Genomic DNA, 17240 nt, shown 5'->3' with positions numbered 1-17240 from the left:
ACTCTGCAGGTCTGAGTTTGCAGAGTTTTGCATCAGATGTCCTTCGTGCCTCCGGCTGGTATCAAAGCAGTGACCTTTTGCTTGTAAAGCATATGTGTTAACCACTACCCCATGGAGGCATAATAATAATAATAATAATAATAATAATTATTATTATTATTATTATTATTATTATTATTATTTTAGTAAGGAGAAAGGATATTGGTCCTTTCAAATGTGTTCACCTGACATCTTTAAAAGACACGAAAAGGGAGAAAAGTCCGTGACTGCTCTGGAGTTTGAAGCTAAAATGTGATTTAGATGTTTTTATTTACAAAAAAAGGTCTCATTAAACACTCAGAGGACACAGGCTCATTACTAACATTGGAGATTAATAACCCATCGCTATGCTGCTTATCAAGTTTGAATCTCAGTGACCTTGACCTTAAGGTAAAGGTTAAAGGAAAATTATGGGCATGGACAACAAGACCTGTGTGTTATTTCTGTGATTCAGTGTTTCAGAGTGACAACAAATCAGCTAAAACCTGCCGGGGGCGGGGTTTGTCGTGGGCACCACTTGGTTAATTTGTTACCTGTTAATTGTTAGTTATTATTAATCTCTGTCTCTCTTCCACAGTGTGTCTTTTGTCCTGTCTCTCTCCCCTCAGCAGATGACTGTCCCTCCCTGAGCCTGGTTCTGTCACCTAGTGCTTGCTCATAGGGGATCATATTCTGATTGCTGGGATCTTATCTTTCCTCTCTTTTTTCTCTCCTACTCTCCTTCATTTTTCCCCCTACTTCAGGTGTGTTGAAGCAGAGACACATCTAAAAGACACATAAGTAATTCTGTTTGCAATAGTATTTATTCTGACCCAGAATCTGCTGGTGTCCTTCTACCGTTGCTGTGTAGAGAGCATCCTGACCTACTGTCTGTGCGTGTGGTTCAACAGCTGCACAGCAGCAGACAGGAAAACACTCCAGCGAATCATCAACACGGCTCAAAAGATCATAGGCTGTCCCCTGCCCTCCCTCCAGGAACTGTTCAATGCCCGCTGCCAGAGGAGGGCACAGAACATCCTCCAGGACCCCTCACACCCTGGACACTCCTTGTTTCAGCTACTGCCATCAGGCAGACGTTTCAGGACAATGAAGGCCAGAACAAACAGACTGAGGAACAGCTTTTATGCCAGGGCTATCATTGAACTGAACTCTGTGTGGTTTGGACAGTGATGTGGGGTGGTAGTGCTGACTGTGTGCGTGCGTTGGTGTGTGTATTGGGGCTAGATTCGTCTTAATTTACTATTGTGCACTGTATTTTAGTAATCATTTTTATCACTCATATTTTTATTATTTTATTATTTATTGTCTGAGGCACCTAGAAAGGAATGCATTTTAAATTTCGTTGTGCAACTTCTGTGTACAATGACAATAAAGATTCTGATTCTGATTCTGATTCTATTATTAATCCCTCACTAATAATTTGCAGGAATAATAATTTGGTGGTTATGTTATAGTATCTTTAGGAAGTAGGAGAAAATGCACTGGGAGTCACTGGACCTTAGAGTGACACAATTTTTCAACCTACACTGCACTACACACTGTAAAATTTAGTTAGATTAGAAAGGTTAGGACTCCTCCGTGAATCACCACCTTATCGTGGTGGAGGGGTTTGTGTGTCCCAGTGATCCCAGGAGCTATGTTGACCGGGGGGCTTGTCCCCCTGGTAGGGTCTCCCATGGCAAACTGGTCCTGGGTGAGGGTCCAGACAAAGAGCGGTTCAGAAGACCCTTATGATCGTAACAGCAAGGGAACAGTTTACCCTGCCCGGGATAGGGTTACCGGGGCCCCACCCTGGAGCCAGGCCTGGGGAGGGAGCTCGAGGGAGAGCATCTGGTGGCCGGGCATTAGCCCATGGTGCTCGGCCGGGTGCAGCCTGAAGAGGTTACATGGGCCCGCCCTCCTGTAGGCCCACCACCCGCAGGAGGCGTCGTAGGGGTCGGGTGCAGTGTGTGTTGGGCGGTGGCCGAGGGCGGAGAACCTGGCGGACCGATACCCAGCTATCGAAACTGGCTATTGGGACATGGAATGTCACCTCTCTGGTGGGGAAGGAGCCTGAGCTAGTGCGTGAGGTTGAGAGATACCAGCTAGATATAGTTGGGCTCACCTCAACACATGGCCTGGGCTCTGGAACCAGTCTCCTGGAAAAGGGCTGGACTCTGTTCCAGTCTGAAGTTGCCCTCGGTGAGAGGCGGCGAGCGGGGGTGGGTATTCTTGTATCCCCCCGGCTCGCCGCCTGTACGTCAGAGTTTACACCAGTGGACGAGAGGGTAGTTTCCCTGCGCCTTCGGGCTGGGGAACGGGTCCTGACTGTTGTTTGCGCTTATGCGCCGAATGACAGTTCAGAGTACCCACCCTTTTTGGAGTCGCTGGGCGGGGTGCTGGAGAGTGCTCCATCTGGTGACTCCATAGTCTTGCTTGAAGACTTCAACGCTCACGTGGGCAATGACAGTGAGACCTGGAGGGGCTTCATTGGGAGGAACGGTCTGCCCGATCTGAACCCAAATGGTGTTTTGTTATTGGACTTCTGTGCAAACCACAGTTTGTCCATAACGAACACCATGTTCGAACATAAGGATGTCCATAAGTGCACATGGCACCAGGACACCCTAGGTCGCAGGTCGATGATCGATTTTGTAATCGTATCATCAGATCTGCGGCCGTATGTTCTGGACACTCGGGTGAAGAGAGGAGCTGAGCTGTCAACTGATCACCACCTGGTGGTGAGTTGGATCAGGTGGCGGGGGAAGATGCTGGACAGACCTGGCACACCTAAACGTATTGTGAGAGTGTGCTGCAGAAGCCCCAGTCCAGGAGATCTTCAACTCCCACCTCCGGCAAAACTTCGACAGCATTCTGTGGGAGGCTGAGGACATTGAGTCCGAATGGACCATGTTCCGCACCTCCATTGTTGAGGCTGCTGCTCAGAGCTGTGGCTGCAAGGTGGTTGGTGCCTGTCATGGTGGTAACCCCCGAACCAGATGGTGGTCACCGGAGGTGAAGGGAGCCATCAAGCTGAAGAAAAAGTCCTATCGGGCTTGGTTAGCCTGTGGGACTCCGGAGGCAGCTGACAGGTATTGGCAGGCCAAGCGGAATGCAGCTTGGGCAGTGGCCGAAGCAAAAACTCGGGTGTGGGAGGAGTTCGGTGAGGCTATGGAAAAAGACTTTTGGACGGCATCGAAACAATTCTGGCAAACCGTCGGGTGACTCAGGAGGGGAAAGCAGTGCTCCACTCACACGGTTTATAGTGCTGGTGGGGTGCTCACAACGCTAAAGAATCTTTTCACAACATCTTGGATCCAGAGCGTGAGCTGGATAATCACCAAAATTTAAAACTAAATCCCCCGTTTCTTGTACCACCCCCAACGACTTTTTCATTTGCTCTCATTTCATTGGAGCCTATCCCAGCTGAACAGGTCGCCAGCCTGTCGCAGAGCCAACACACAGAGACAGACAACCATTCACACCTATGAGCAATTTAGAATCACCAATTAACATTACCACAGTAACTGCATGTCTCTGGACTGTGGGAGGAAACCAGAGTATCACTGTACAATCTCCAATCTCATGGTATATTCTGTATAATGACAATAAAGGTGTTCCTTCTATAACTGGAGAAAACCCACACAGACACGGGGAGAAAATGCAAACTCATAACTGGGCCAAGGTGGATTCGAACCCAGGACCTTTTGGCTGGGAGGCAACAGTGCTAACCAAGTCCTGTTCTTGCAGGGACCACCCTGCAAGAACAGGACTTGAAAGAACAAATAGAAAACACTGGGGCATGTCACAACCTGGCTCATAAGGCCATGACAAAAAGGGTGGACACACCATTTGCCATTTTAAAAGGATTTTATTCAACAAACTTAAACAACAGAACTAAAGACAGACGAGGTGTGGAAGCCAGTAGGGTGTGCATGTGTGGAGAGATGTTTTAAGTGTTGCAAATGCACCAAATAACAAAAACCTAAAGGAAATAAAGATAACACAAAACATATTCGGCAACAGGCTGGTGCACAGCACCCAGAAAGAAGTTCCTGCCTCAGATTTATAGCCTGGGAACACATGGCCCAAGTGTTCCCGGTTGGTACTGACGATTCCTGCCCTGCCCACCAAAGACCTGAAACACCCGAAGAATGAAAACAGGCAGGGGTTGTCACAGGCGAAAGACCAAGGTCATGCCAAAGCATTATAAGCTGAAATATGGGAATGAAGTCGCTATCTTGTGTCCTGTCTCTCTCCCCTCAGCAGATGGCTGCCCCTCCCTGAGCCTGGTTCTGCTGAAGGTTTCTTCCTGTTAAAAGGGAGTTTTTCCTTCCCACTGTCACCAAGTGCTGCTCATAGGGGGTCGTTTTGATTTTTTGGATTTGTTCTGTAATTACTGTAGTGTCTTTAGCTTGCAGTGCTGCGAGGCGACTGTTTGCTGTGATTTGGTGCTATATAAATAAAATTGAATTGAATTATTGTGGAGCACACCTTTTGACAGTGGTGAGGACAGGTTACTTTAGTTTCCTCTGCAGGCAGACTCAGGCTGCATCCTACAGCCTATTTTCCCAGAGTGGAATACTGAAATGCCCTGAGATTAAATCCCTCACTGAACCACCTGAGGAGCAAACGCTGGCCCATGTGGTCCGATCCAACAGATGAGCTACTCTAGCTCAAATTCCTGAAGAGGTTAATGCTGGTTCTGAGAGAAAGGTGTCAGAATACACAGTGCATTGTGCTAAGCATTGTTGCAGAGCATGTACACCCTTTCATGAAAACAGTATTTCCTGATGGCTGTGGCCTTTTTCAGCAGGATAATGCTCCCTGCCACAAAGCTAAAATTGGTTCAGGAATAGTTTGAGAAGCACAACAATGAGTTTGAGGTGTTGACTTGTCCTCCAAATTCCCCTGATTTCAATCTAATTGAGCATCTGTGGGATGTGCTGGACAAACCAGTCTGATCCATGAAGGTCCCACCTCACACCTTACAGCACTTAAAGGATCTGTTGCTAATATCTTGTACAGATACCACAACACACCTTCAGAGCTCTCATGGAGTCATAAGCAGGTCAGGGTTGTGTCAGCAGACTCTTCATTAAAACCTGCACTCATGCCTTTCACACTATGATGCTGGTGTAACAATCAGTCAATCCTGATGAAATTTGTTTAACCGAATCATAAACATTTCTCAGATCAGGGAAGAAACAAAGAGACAGAGAAAGATGCAGAGACAGGAAGAGAAGAGGAAGAGCAGAGCAAGAGAGAGACAAAGAGCAGGCGCATCATTTTATAACCTTAAAGATGGTAACTGCCCACTTGCCTTTGACCCCTCTCAATTTGCATAAAGTCTCAACCCCCCTGAAACTTGAACCCCAGCCAATCACCTTTCTGGGGCTCTTCTAACTTTCGTCCCACGTGTATTAAAGGAACACACATCACCAGAGTACCTAATGGTTTACAACAGATGTCATAATGACGGATCTTCTTCCAACTAAAACCTCTGCTATGAAAACACCTCTCGGACAATCCCCACTAAGCTAAAGTTTATCCCCTCACTAACTCATGTTACACAAACACAGGTGGGTCTGCAGAACTTAACTCTTGTCATAAAGTTACCTAAAATACAACATGAAGTCACAATATCATGTGAACAAAAGATGCTCCTGAATCCCACCAAGGCCTTAAGCATAAATGAGAAATAGATTTAACAGGTCTCAGCTTTATCCTACTAATTTAAAGCACACAGTGTGCATTAATCCAGTGTGTGACTGATATAATTGTTAACAAATGATACAAAAATAGTAGCAATAAATACCAATATCAAAGTGATAAAAATTCCCAACAGTTTCTTAAGATCTAGGCACACCAAAGTGTGATATTTTAAAAGGCTACTTACACTATTGTATGAAGCATTAGCACAATTTTCCCCCACTTTTTACCTTAAAGTCTAGATATCTCCTGATGATGTCAGAGTCACATAATCTTTGGCCAACCATCCAGGAAGCTCCTGAAACCCTGAAAGGTAACATTTTGGATGTTCTGATTAGACAATAACATGCAAATATAACCAACACAACACATCATGATAGGATATTTCAAAATCAATAAGACAAACTGAATATGGTTTCACAGGCTACAAGAAGCTAAACAACACATTAATAACAGTGATTTTTTTTTTTATATGCCTAAATATGCAATTGTCTAAAAGTGATCCACAGGAGGAGCTACAAATGATTTCAAAGAATTTGTTAAAATAAATTCTGAACCAATCTTTTAAATATAGTTTATACTATGTGTAACTGTTCAGTTACCAAGTTTGCAGAAGATGGAGTAAATCTTTGACCGCAGGTTGTCTGACATCTCCAGCACTGCAGCGCTCGGCAGGTTGGCAGGAAATGAAGGCTGAGGGTCATCAGGCTGGAAATGTGTCAGGACGGGCCTCTGGGGATCTGCAACGTAAAACAAAAGCAACAGAGTGAAATACACGAGATTACACAGACTATATGTTATGAAAAAAAAATCCCCAAAAGCTCATTTTTACCAGTGACCCAGTGTTTTCAGTTTTTTGGACTTTCATCTTTTGTTCATGTGTTAAGTTATTATGGGATTTTGCAGCTTTGAGTTTGAATGATTTTCTTATAGTTTCTGGCTGGTTTCCTTGATTTCATTCCTGGATTTCCTGATCTCCATTTCAAGTCTGTGTTTTTTCTCCATCCATCCTCTTCCGCTTATCTGGGGCTGGGTCGTGGAGGCAGCAGCCTAAGTAGAGAAGCCCAGACCTCCCTCTCCCCAGCCACCTCCACCAGCTCATCCAGAGGGACTCCAAGATGTTCCCAGGCCAGCCGAGAGATATAATCGCTCCAGCGTGTCCTGGGTCTGCCCCGGTGCCTCCTCCTGGTAGGACATGCCTGGAACACCTCACCCAAGAGACGCCCAATAGGCATCCCAGTCAGATACCTGAACCACCTCATCAACTGGCTCCTCTTGATGTGGAGCAGCAGTAATCTGAGCCCCTCCTTCTTTTTCTTACGGGTCTCTGAGAAAAACTGTTGAACAATGCTGTTTCCGTTCTCTTTGTGTGTATTTAAGCCCTCAGTTTTCTTCTGTTCCTCGTTGTGTCCTCCCTCACGTTAATGTATTTTTGTTCCAGTTAGCTAGCTCTCGTAGAAGCTCTCCTTGCGCCTGTTTGTGTGAAATATCAATAAATCTGCATTTTTTTTTTTATGTTACAGATAGGATTATGGAAAAATGTCTGTCAGAGCCAATCAGAGGCACAGTAAAGGCTGATGCTGACAAAACACAAGTGGGGAAACAGGAATGATGCTGTGTCACAGACAGCAGAGGAAAGTGTGCCTGTAAATGACACCAAAAAGGCAGTACAGACTTCCAGGATAGTTTTCATTGCATCACTAGTTTGGTACAAACATTTACCTCTTAGTGTAGCAGATAACTCAAAAAGCACTTTGATTCTGTTTAACACTCACTGAAAGAATAAGTTGAACTCTCTCAGGTCATCCCTGTAATGATCTGAATGTCTGGATGATGACAAATGGCTGGCTTTTAAGTTCCACTGTGACTGCCAACATTTATTTTCATCGGTTTCTCCTCACAGCCTCGTCATTTCCTCTTTGGCTTAAACTTGCAGACTGACCTGTGATGCCTCCGTGTTTGTTCCGATGAACGCCCAGCTCCTCCTCTTCCTCCCTCCACAGCTGCAGCAGGAGTCTGGGAGCCATCTGTTCATTGCCGTCCCTCCAGGTCAGGATGCGGGATATGGTGTTTGGGTTGTCACATAACTCTAGCAGGGTGGCGAGGACGATGCCGTGTACACACCTGGGGCTAGTCTGAAGAAGAAATACCCAAACAATTAGATATCAGACATTTGTTCTGCCTAATAAGAACTACATTTAACACAGAACATCTGAAAGCCTGCTTTTTATCATAAAATAAATGCAGGAAAAAGGAGAATTTTAAAGCCTCAACAGTAACTTCAGGAAACCTTTACTCACACTGAGTAAGTCGAGGAGATGAAACACCCCATCTTTAACCAGAAAGTAATCTTCTGTGGTGTAGCAGCCCACAATACAGGACCTGATGGGAGAGAGGCCACATCGACAGGAGCTTTCTCATTTGTAGAAGACAAAAAAAGAGTCTTGATCCCAATTCTTCAGGACGACTGATAGTTGGCTTGTAATTGCAATCAAAAAATGCATGTGTGTTAAGATGCTCACAGGGCTATGCACACAAGTGAAAAATCGAGTTTAAACATGTGTGGCAGGTTTTTTTATGAACCGAACTGAGATCTTAAGGTCTTGCAGTTTCATGATGAAATATATAACCAAATCTGTTACTACAGTATAACTACGCTTAAACTGAGATACTATTATAAAAACTAGTGCAATAATACTTCCCAGAAAAATGATTCTGTTCACCTGGATCCCAATTCACTCATCACATTAACTCTGTGCACAAACACATCAAGTAGGAAAAATTACAGGCTAAGTATGAAATTACCATCAGTAATGGGGGGGACATCAGAGAGTTGCTGTGTATCATAAACCAGTTCACACACAGATCAGGTTTTAACTGTTTTTTGACTCTCATCATCCACTGGAGCACAAACTGACACTGCAGAGAACATCATCCCCACAGACGGGGATGCTGAACACGGCCCTGAGTAAACGCGATGATCCCAGATCAGCATCTGTCAAAGCTGGAAGAAATCCCTAAAGAACGCTCCAGGTGAGCTAGGAGAGAAGAAGTGTGTTGGCAGTTTTTCCTGTGCTTAAGAAATAAAGTTTAAGTTAAACATAGTTTGAGCCTCGAGTCTTGTATTGGGGTCCTCTGCTTTGCCTGTTGCAGTGGAAACATAACAAAATATCAATAAAAGAGCCTCAGATTTAAGAGGTTAAACGCCTCTGAGCCGAACTGTATCTATATTTTGTAAACTGAACATTAGAATAAAAAGTACAGCAAGGATATGAGTTATGTGTCCCCAAAGGCAGTTATGCCATTAAATGCAAGCTAAACTGCTTCAATACAGAGACTATATGATACAATTAAATTATGCCTAACAAACACATTCATTTATCTCTGGTTAATAGAGTTACATTTATGATGTCTCATATTACTCTAGCCTGGATACAGCAATAAATGACTGTAAATTTATACAATTAATAAGTACAGCAGTTACTATATTAAAGTTTGCTGAACCGACCACACACAGTCCACTGTGGAGAGGATGAGCTTGTTGTGTCCGAGGTCGCTGTAGAACTTGTCCGAGCCTTTTCTCAGGAAGTGAACTGCCATCTCGACTCCCTTGGAGCCAAACAGTTCCTGCAGCGCAGGCAGCATCCGAACACACAATCACCGGATACTCGTCAGATTATTCACAAAAACTCAAGCATATTTATTAATTCAGGTGAAAAGTCTTTGTTTGTAGGATGACTGTATGATATAATAAGCTATAATAGTTCTGACTTTATAGCAAAATATGTAAATATTGATATGAAATGTGAAGAAATTTTAAGTTTCTTTACCTTTGGCAGGAAAAAAAAATCTGGCCTCAGATTATGGTGAGAACACATTCTTACAACATTCATGTAGTTTTAATCTGAAATGACTGGCGCTGCCATTGTTTCTGCAGTTCATCAGGTTAGTTAGTTAGTAATACGAGCTTTACCTTTCTGTGCATGTCGGTCTCACACAGCGTTGAAAGGATCACTTGAATGTCTGACTTTATCTCCAGAGCGATGACATCATCATCATCATATCATCATCAGGACCCGCTTCCATCTGCATCAAGATTCCTGAGAAAACAGGAAGCTTTGACTTCACTGAATTCATGCTATTGAGCAGTTTGAGATGAAGTGTGTCCAGTCCAGTCATCCAGAAGCTGGTTGATGGTTCCCTGATCACAAAGGTCCTGATTTATAGTCTCCTCGCCCAGAGATGTCATTGACCTCAACACTCGGATGCAGTGCCGCATCTGAGCCTTCTTACTGCCTCTGCCTCCGGCGGCGTGGACGCTGTGACCGTGGCCAAAGTAAGAATCTGAAATAAAGGAGAGAAGATCACAAATATACTTGCTGACTGTGGACTGACTGCTCAGCCTTGTTTACAGTTTTACAACATCACAGAAAATGAGAAAGTCCTCAAACCTGATTAAACAACTGAAATGATGTTACTTAGAGCATCAAAGGGCAGAAACATTGTGAGAGAGTCGTAGTTGCTGTCAAGTAATCCCACATGTGAGCCCACATTACATGCCTTAGGGTGACCTTTCAACTACTCATGGTGAGGCTAACAACGACCTTCAATTTATCTGATTACACGGTCTGTCTGACTGTGAGCTGGTGTAGCTCAAATGGTTCTGTAACTTTGGTAGCATCAATAGAAATCGTATTTTTAGTAATGAATCAACCATAAAAATTTAAAGATGTTTTTGATTTTGCCAACCTGAACTCCTCAGGTGGGTCATCTCAAAGCCTGGGAGGTACTGATGGTGAAGAGCACGGTCATCTTTTGATTTACAGTAAGCTTTGACATTGGAGCAGCCATGAGGGACACACCTGACACGGCCGAGGCTGCAACCGGGCTCACGTGGAGGTCAAGCAGAGCCGGACATGCTTTAAAAGTGATCGCTAAAACCATAAAATCGATTTTAAAATTTACAGAGAGTCAACGAGGAGAAGCCAGGACGGGCATAATGAGACGCCTTCTGCTAAAACTGTATTTATTTGTCCATGCATGATTATTCCCTCCAACAGGTGCTGTTAGGCTCACACTTACATCCATTATTAAAAATAAAAACCAGGTGACCACTCGTGCCTGTTTTCCCTCTCAGAGGAAACAGCTGATCCTTGAGAGCATGGCGAGCGTGGCCAGCGCCTGCAGCTGGAGCTCCTCACTCTGCGCAGCGGACCAGGGATGTGACCCCGACTGGAGCTCATGACTCGTTCTTCTTTATAAAGCTGAGAGAAGAAAGCTCGCACTCATCAGTCAAGTTGTCCAAACTTTAAAGACCTCCCGGGGTGAGCGTGCGACTGACCTGCAGGGCGGCCAAGTCCCACGACATAATAACCAGCAGATTCAGCAGCAGCTTCTTCATTTTCAGGTCTTCCTTACTGTAGGAGAGCTTCAGGTTGTGGACCAAAGGGTTGTGAATTTTCACTAAAACATTTAATGAAAAAAAAAAAAAAAGATTTTCACAAAAGGTGCAACTGTACACATAAATAATCAATTGTATGTTAAATTTAGAGGAAATAGTGGCCTCACGCTCCGGAAATGTGCTGAAAGCCACGAGCTGTTTGGCAAAGAAACTCTCCTGAAAATCAGAAACACTGCACATTTTTAAAAAACGTATAAAATCATCAGACACTGCTGTTAATTTAACAGCCCCGCACTCACAATAAGCTGAGAGTCTGGACTTTCTGCGATGAGAGTCGTGACCACGAGCAGATCGTTTCTGAGCTGGAGGCCTGAGTGTCCACAGCCAGAGAGCAGCAGGTGGGAAAACGCTTCTTTCAGGGAGCTGAGACACAAATGAGGACAAAAATCGGGTGTGAGAGCCTGACGTGTAAGGAACACACAGCTAACAGAGTCAAATTATATACAAACCATAAATCAAAGGGTCGAATCCGGCTCATATATCACGCTGTTTATCATCAAAAATAATTTAACAGCAAAAAATACCTGTTGTTGTCGGGCAGATTTTTAAAGGAGTGAAGTAAAGGGTGTCTCTTTCAAATCTTGGCTATGACTCAAATGAACATTTTCAGAATTTACTTCCTTACACTTAAAGAAAGTGGAAACAAGGAAGCGTGCATTTTTTTTTCATTAATATAATTATGAAAGATATTTCCTTCCTGCTGTCGTGGTGACCCAGATTTTTAGGTTGGACTTTAATTTGAGTTTCATTTTCCTTTTAAGAGCTTCTTTTGTTTCATTTTTTTTTTTTTTGCTGTGTTACAGGTTTTGTGATCACTAGTTCCCCACTGTTTCCCAGTGTGTTGTGTCAAGACCGCCTTTGTCTGCTCGTCTCGCTTCCTTTGTTTGTCTTGCTCCCTGTTTTATTTTGACAGTCTGCCCACCTGTGTTCCCAGCTGCCTCCACTCCCCTCATTATCCCTTTTACATTTAAGCCCTGAGGTTTTCTCTGTTCATTGTTGTGTTGTCTTTGTCGTCTGTGCGCTCGTATCTGAGTTTCAGTAAGTTACCTAGCTTTTTGCTGCTGACATTGAAACGGAGACACTTATAATCATCATGTGTCTGATTTATGCTCTTAAGGGCTAACTACTTTCTCTAATGAAGGAGGTCATCTGTTGTATTGACTCCTCCCGTCCCTGACTGGATCTGTAGTAACATCAATAACTGACTGGAGGCGCTGGAGAGGATCTGAAGGGTCTGAAGGAGCTGCAGTTTGATGGTGGGCTGGTTCTCCAGAGTGGCCATGGAGAGGAGAAGTGTCTGAGCCAGCTCACTGCCCTCCAGCACAACCTCACCCAAGAGGCGCTCAGGAGCCATCCTAGTCAGATGCCTGAACCACCCCAACTGGACCCTTCTCTACCTAAAGCTCATGATCAATGGTGATGGTAGAGATGTAGATTGACCGATAAATTGACAGTTTCACCACTTGATGAAGCCAGCAGGACCACATTATTTACAAAAAGCAGAGATGAGATTCTGAGGTCACCAAGGGCAAAAGCCTTCCGCCACTTGGCTACACCTGTAAATTCTGTCCATAGAAATTACAAACAAAATTGATGACAAAGAGCAGCCCTGGTGGTGACCCACCAGAAACAAGGCCAACTTACTGCTGGCAATGCACACCAAGCCCTCACTGCAGTTGTACAGGGACTGAATGGCCTGTAACAACGGGCCAGACACACCATAATCCTGCAGCATCCCCTACAGGGTACCCCGTGGGATGGAGTCAAATCCGTTCTCCAAGTCCACCAAACACATGTAGACTGGATGGGCAAACTCCCAGGCACAGCTGAATATCCACACAACATTACAGAGGCATATCAACCAAGATACAACATCCGGAGCCTTAAGGAACTCAGGGCGACTCTCACCCACCCCAGGTGTCCAGCCACCAAGAAGTTTTTTAACAACCTCAATGACTTCCCCCCCTAGTGCTAGGTGCACCAAACTATATCCTCAGTGGTGATCAGTTTACAGCTCAGCTTCACTCTTCACCCGGGTGTCCAGAACATACGGCTGCAGATGTGATGATACAATTACAAAATCGATCATCGATTTTTTTCCTTTTTTTTCCTGCTCTCAGTGGAGACGGACGCATTTTTCTCTTCTCCCCAACCTTCCCTATCTACCCCTGTTTTTTGCTGCTTTGCTGCTTAGAGCGTCTCTTCACACATCCCCGAACTGGAAATTAAATTATGGATCTGGTCAGCTGGTCTCTCAACACTATTGATGGTCAAACTCTCATCACGAGGAGACTGGGAGAAGGGGAACCCTCTTTCCTTCGGTCCGACTACATACCCGGCTGGCTATGTTACGGATTCCTGTCGGGATGGAAGATAACATTCCTGGCTGCACTGTGTGGATGTGGCATATATATTGATACCAGGATTTTTCCCGAATTGGACCTGGGGACACCTGGTTTCTGGGCAGCTGTTCAGGCCCTAGTAAGGCTGCCTATGAGGGATGCAGAAACAGTACGAACTCAATCAAACTCAGTAGAGCTGAATCGAAGTGGATTACATCTGGTGTTGGAGTGTCTGTTCTGTGTGGCGGAGTAGAACCAAAAATTCAGATGATTGGACTTCTGAAAGGTAACCAGAAAACTGTAAGGTCTGTCAGCAAATAGTTATGACAGCCTGAACCAAAACAATTGCACTATTTGGAATTTGGCTCCCAGACGGCCTCGGATGGCTGTCTATCTAAATCGTCTCCTGGAGATGTTATGTAAACAGATGCTCTTCGCCGCCGCCCTGTGTTGTAACCTGTATGAACTGGTATCCTGGCAACCAAGGCTGACTATACCATCTTATCATGAACATTATCATGAACTGCTAGTCTGGAAGCTGTGTGGCCATCACAGTATCCTGCTCGTCTCCGCTGGCAGCCCCTCCCCTACCCACCCTAGTGCTCTCCAGGCTTTAAATGTGCTGCTGCTTTGCTGAGGTGTTTTTTGGAACCTCGTAAGGTGTTCATAATGAACACAATACGAGATGATTTTTTTGAACCTACCTATCCCAGTGTATCTCTTTCTATTTTCCTGCTAAAGGTAGTGCCGGTAAAACGGCAGCATGACCTCAGACACCCCCTGTTTGTTTCTGTTGCTTGTATTTCTTTTGGATGGGTGTTCTGAATGCAAATTTCATTATATGTTTACATATAATGACACATGAAGTCTTCTAAAGTCTAAAGTCTAGAGAGGGTATTTGAACAGGTGGCTTAAGCTAAAACATTTAGCAAAAGTTTTCGCTTGCACAGAAAAACACAGAAAATTAACACAAGCCAAAGCAGACAGTCAGGTCGTCTGGAAATGTCACATAAAACCCATAATTTAAAAAGGGAAATGGGGAGAAAAGGCTGGGGTATGCCAAATTGCACAAGAACACAGTGGCAGCAGGTCTTATGGAGTGATGGGTCCAGACATGAAATTTTTTGGTTCGAGGAGGTCATGAGAGCGGTCGAGTGGTGAGGGTCCACAGCCATGTGTAAAACACAGTGGAAGCTCTGTCACGGTTTGATGCTGCATTGCAGCCGGTCGTGTTGGGGATCTTGACAAAACTGATGGAATTATGAACACAATAAAGTACCATCAGATTTTTAATCCACTATGCAGTGAAGAACAAAGAAGAACAACTATACTTTGAGTCTTCATCATTCACTGAAATCGGTTAAACAACAAGAAGAAATTCAAACAGAAACTGAAACTGTTGATTAGCAGTTATTAAACTTTGGTATGTTCAGCAGTGTTTTAACATACACAATACAGAGCAATATTAATAATGGTGTTTATCAGCATAATTGCTGTGTCAAGCAAAACAGTCCAGAGATATAACAGGGAGAGGACAATAGAACAGAAAGAGAAAGTTCAATACTGTGAATTTGCTTTCTGAGTAAATCAGTTTATCTGACAGCAGCTTATATTCTTTCCAAAGCGTTCCTATCAATGTGGCTCTGGACCTCAACAAGTGTCATTCTTTAACCAGTTCATGCACTGTTTTCCAGTTACACAAAATCCTAAACTCTTACACATTACAAAGAAAAATATGTATGTTGGAGTTTCAAATACACGAATCTGCTCATAACACAAAAAGTACATTTAAAATGACACTCTCACCTCAACAATTGTGTCAGGAATTTTAAGCTAATTATGATCTGCAGGGGGGAAAAAGCTCTTTGCTCCAAAAAGCTTAGTGTTGAAATGATGATGGTTGATACTTATGGCAACATTGATGATTGTATTGTATTGCAAAACCATTTGGGAACTGTTTGGATTCAAAATAGATTTATTTAAGAGAACCACAATTAAAGGGATAAATAATCTATATATGAGCCAAATTGAAATGTTAATTAGCTCCCTCTAGGAATTTGCTAATATCTGTGAGTTCTTGTATAGAGGCTGTGATTATTATTCTCTCACTGATCCATTCAAAACCTTCTGCAAAAAAAGTAGCCAGAAATGGTCTGGAGGAATTGATGATACTGAGCAGACCAAACTCAGCAGCTGAGAGCTGCGTCGATGCAACTTATAGTTACATTTCTAGGGAGGTGCATGTCAGGTTACAGCATAGGGTCTCAGAGGGGTTTACAGTTCTGATGTACCTACAGTGAAGATTTAACACAGAAGTGTGAACCTCATGTAAAATGAGTCATGTCTTATTGATAGTTTATGAACTCTGGCACTTTCTGGTGAGCTTTACTATTTTTCTATAATTATTTTTATTATTTGAAAAGGCTTTATCAGCAAATGGATGTCTTACGTTGTTTAAAAGCAGATCTTTACAACAGCTCTACAGCAAGTGAATGCCAGAGAAAGTGGAAAATACACTTACCCATACTGGCATTGCATCACACTTGTGAACAAAATGCAGTTTACCATTTGATGTAGCAGAGGGGGGAGCTTGGGATCAGCTTTAGGCTGTGGAAATAGCTGCTAGACAGCATTTCACCATGAAGGCATTCTTCTCCTCAGCACAGCAAGATGAAGTAAGTATGTAAGCAATAGAAATGTATTCATATAGCATCTTTCAAGATACAAATCACAAGGTGCTTCACATCAGATAAAACCAGCCAAACACACACACACACAAAATACATAAGACCAGGAGTAAACTGACACCAGCAAACAAACTGTAAAATGTTACCTCGGTGCACATCCCTAATTTGAGCTTTTAGTCTAGATTTAAGGATGAATAACACGCCCTGATGAGAAGAGCTGAGAGTCCTGCTGGTCACATATGGCTGCAGAGCTTTAACACTACAACCTAAACTTCCTTCTCCAACTCACATAAAATTTGAGGGAAAAAAGCATTTTTGACAGAGTTTTCAGAGTCCATCTGTTTATTTCTTTCATAGACTGTTCATAAAAATGTAAAGCATAAAATTCAGTTTCTGGGATTCACTATGGAACACTTTAATTGTATTTATTCATTGTTTCCAATATTTTAATTCTCTAACCTATGATCCTAATCATAACACAAGACAAAATGATTTCAACAAATAAATAAATAAATAAGGGCTTCTCACTCAATATGTGCAGTGTTTAAGTATTTACAATTCACCATTTACACAAAGCTCTCACCTTACGGCACAGATGTCAGAAATGCAACTCAGCTCTCAAGATTCAATTCTTCTAACCAGGTTTGTTACACAACCATTCAGTACAGCACCCACACCTTGGAAGGAAAAGAGAGAGCAGCACACACTCACATACACCCTAATGGGAGGAGCCAGACATGGACACAAAAATGACACATCATTATGGATCATAGCAGTATAAATTTTCATTGTGCAAGCTTAATGTGCTTTTACCAGTTATAACAACCATAATCACTGAGTGGGACCAAACGTATCTTTTTTGATTGCTGAGGACAAACTTTGCAAGTTGCACAATGTTGACTTGAGATCCATCAGACCACATCAGTATGCCTTCTTTGTTGATGAGTCCACTGAGTCCAGGTACAGGTCGCTCCATCAGTTAAGGTCTTGATCAGTGTTTTGACAAAATTATGCTCCTCC

At 43.5% G+C, this 17240-nt stretch overlaps 1 long non-coding RNA gene across 1 annotated transcript; it reads right to left on the bottom strand.

Moving 5' to 3' along the window:
• Nucleotides 1-7802: 7802 nt before the first annotated feature.
• On the bottom strand, nucleotides 7803-9259 carry LOC115787812 (uncharacterized). The gene is made up of 3 exons (XR_004020548.1): nucleotides 9239-9259; nucleotides 8031-8112; nucleotides 7803-7865 (listed from the first exon to the last, which is right to left on the bottom strand). It is a non-coding gene; the product is annotated as an uncharacterized LOC115787812 (long non-coding RNA).
• Between the last annotated feature and the right edge of the window lie 7981 nt (nucleotides 9260-17240).

This window comes from Archocentrus centrarchus, chromosome 11 (genome assembly GCF_007364275.1).
Source record: "Archocentrus centrarchus isolate MPI-CPG fArcCen1 chromosome 11, fArcCen1, whole genome shotgun sequence".
Taxonomy (NCBI): Eukaryota; Metazoa; Chordata; class Actinopteri; order Cichliformes; family Cichlidae; genus Archocentrus; species Archocentrus centrarchus.
This window is presented reverse-complemented; position numbering and strand designations above follow the sequence as displayed.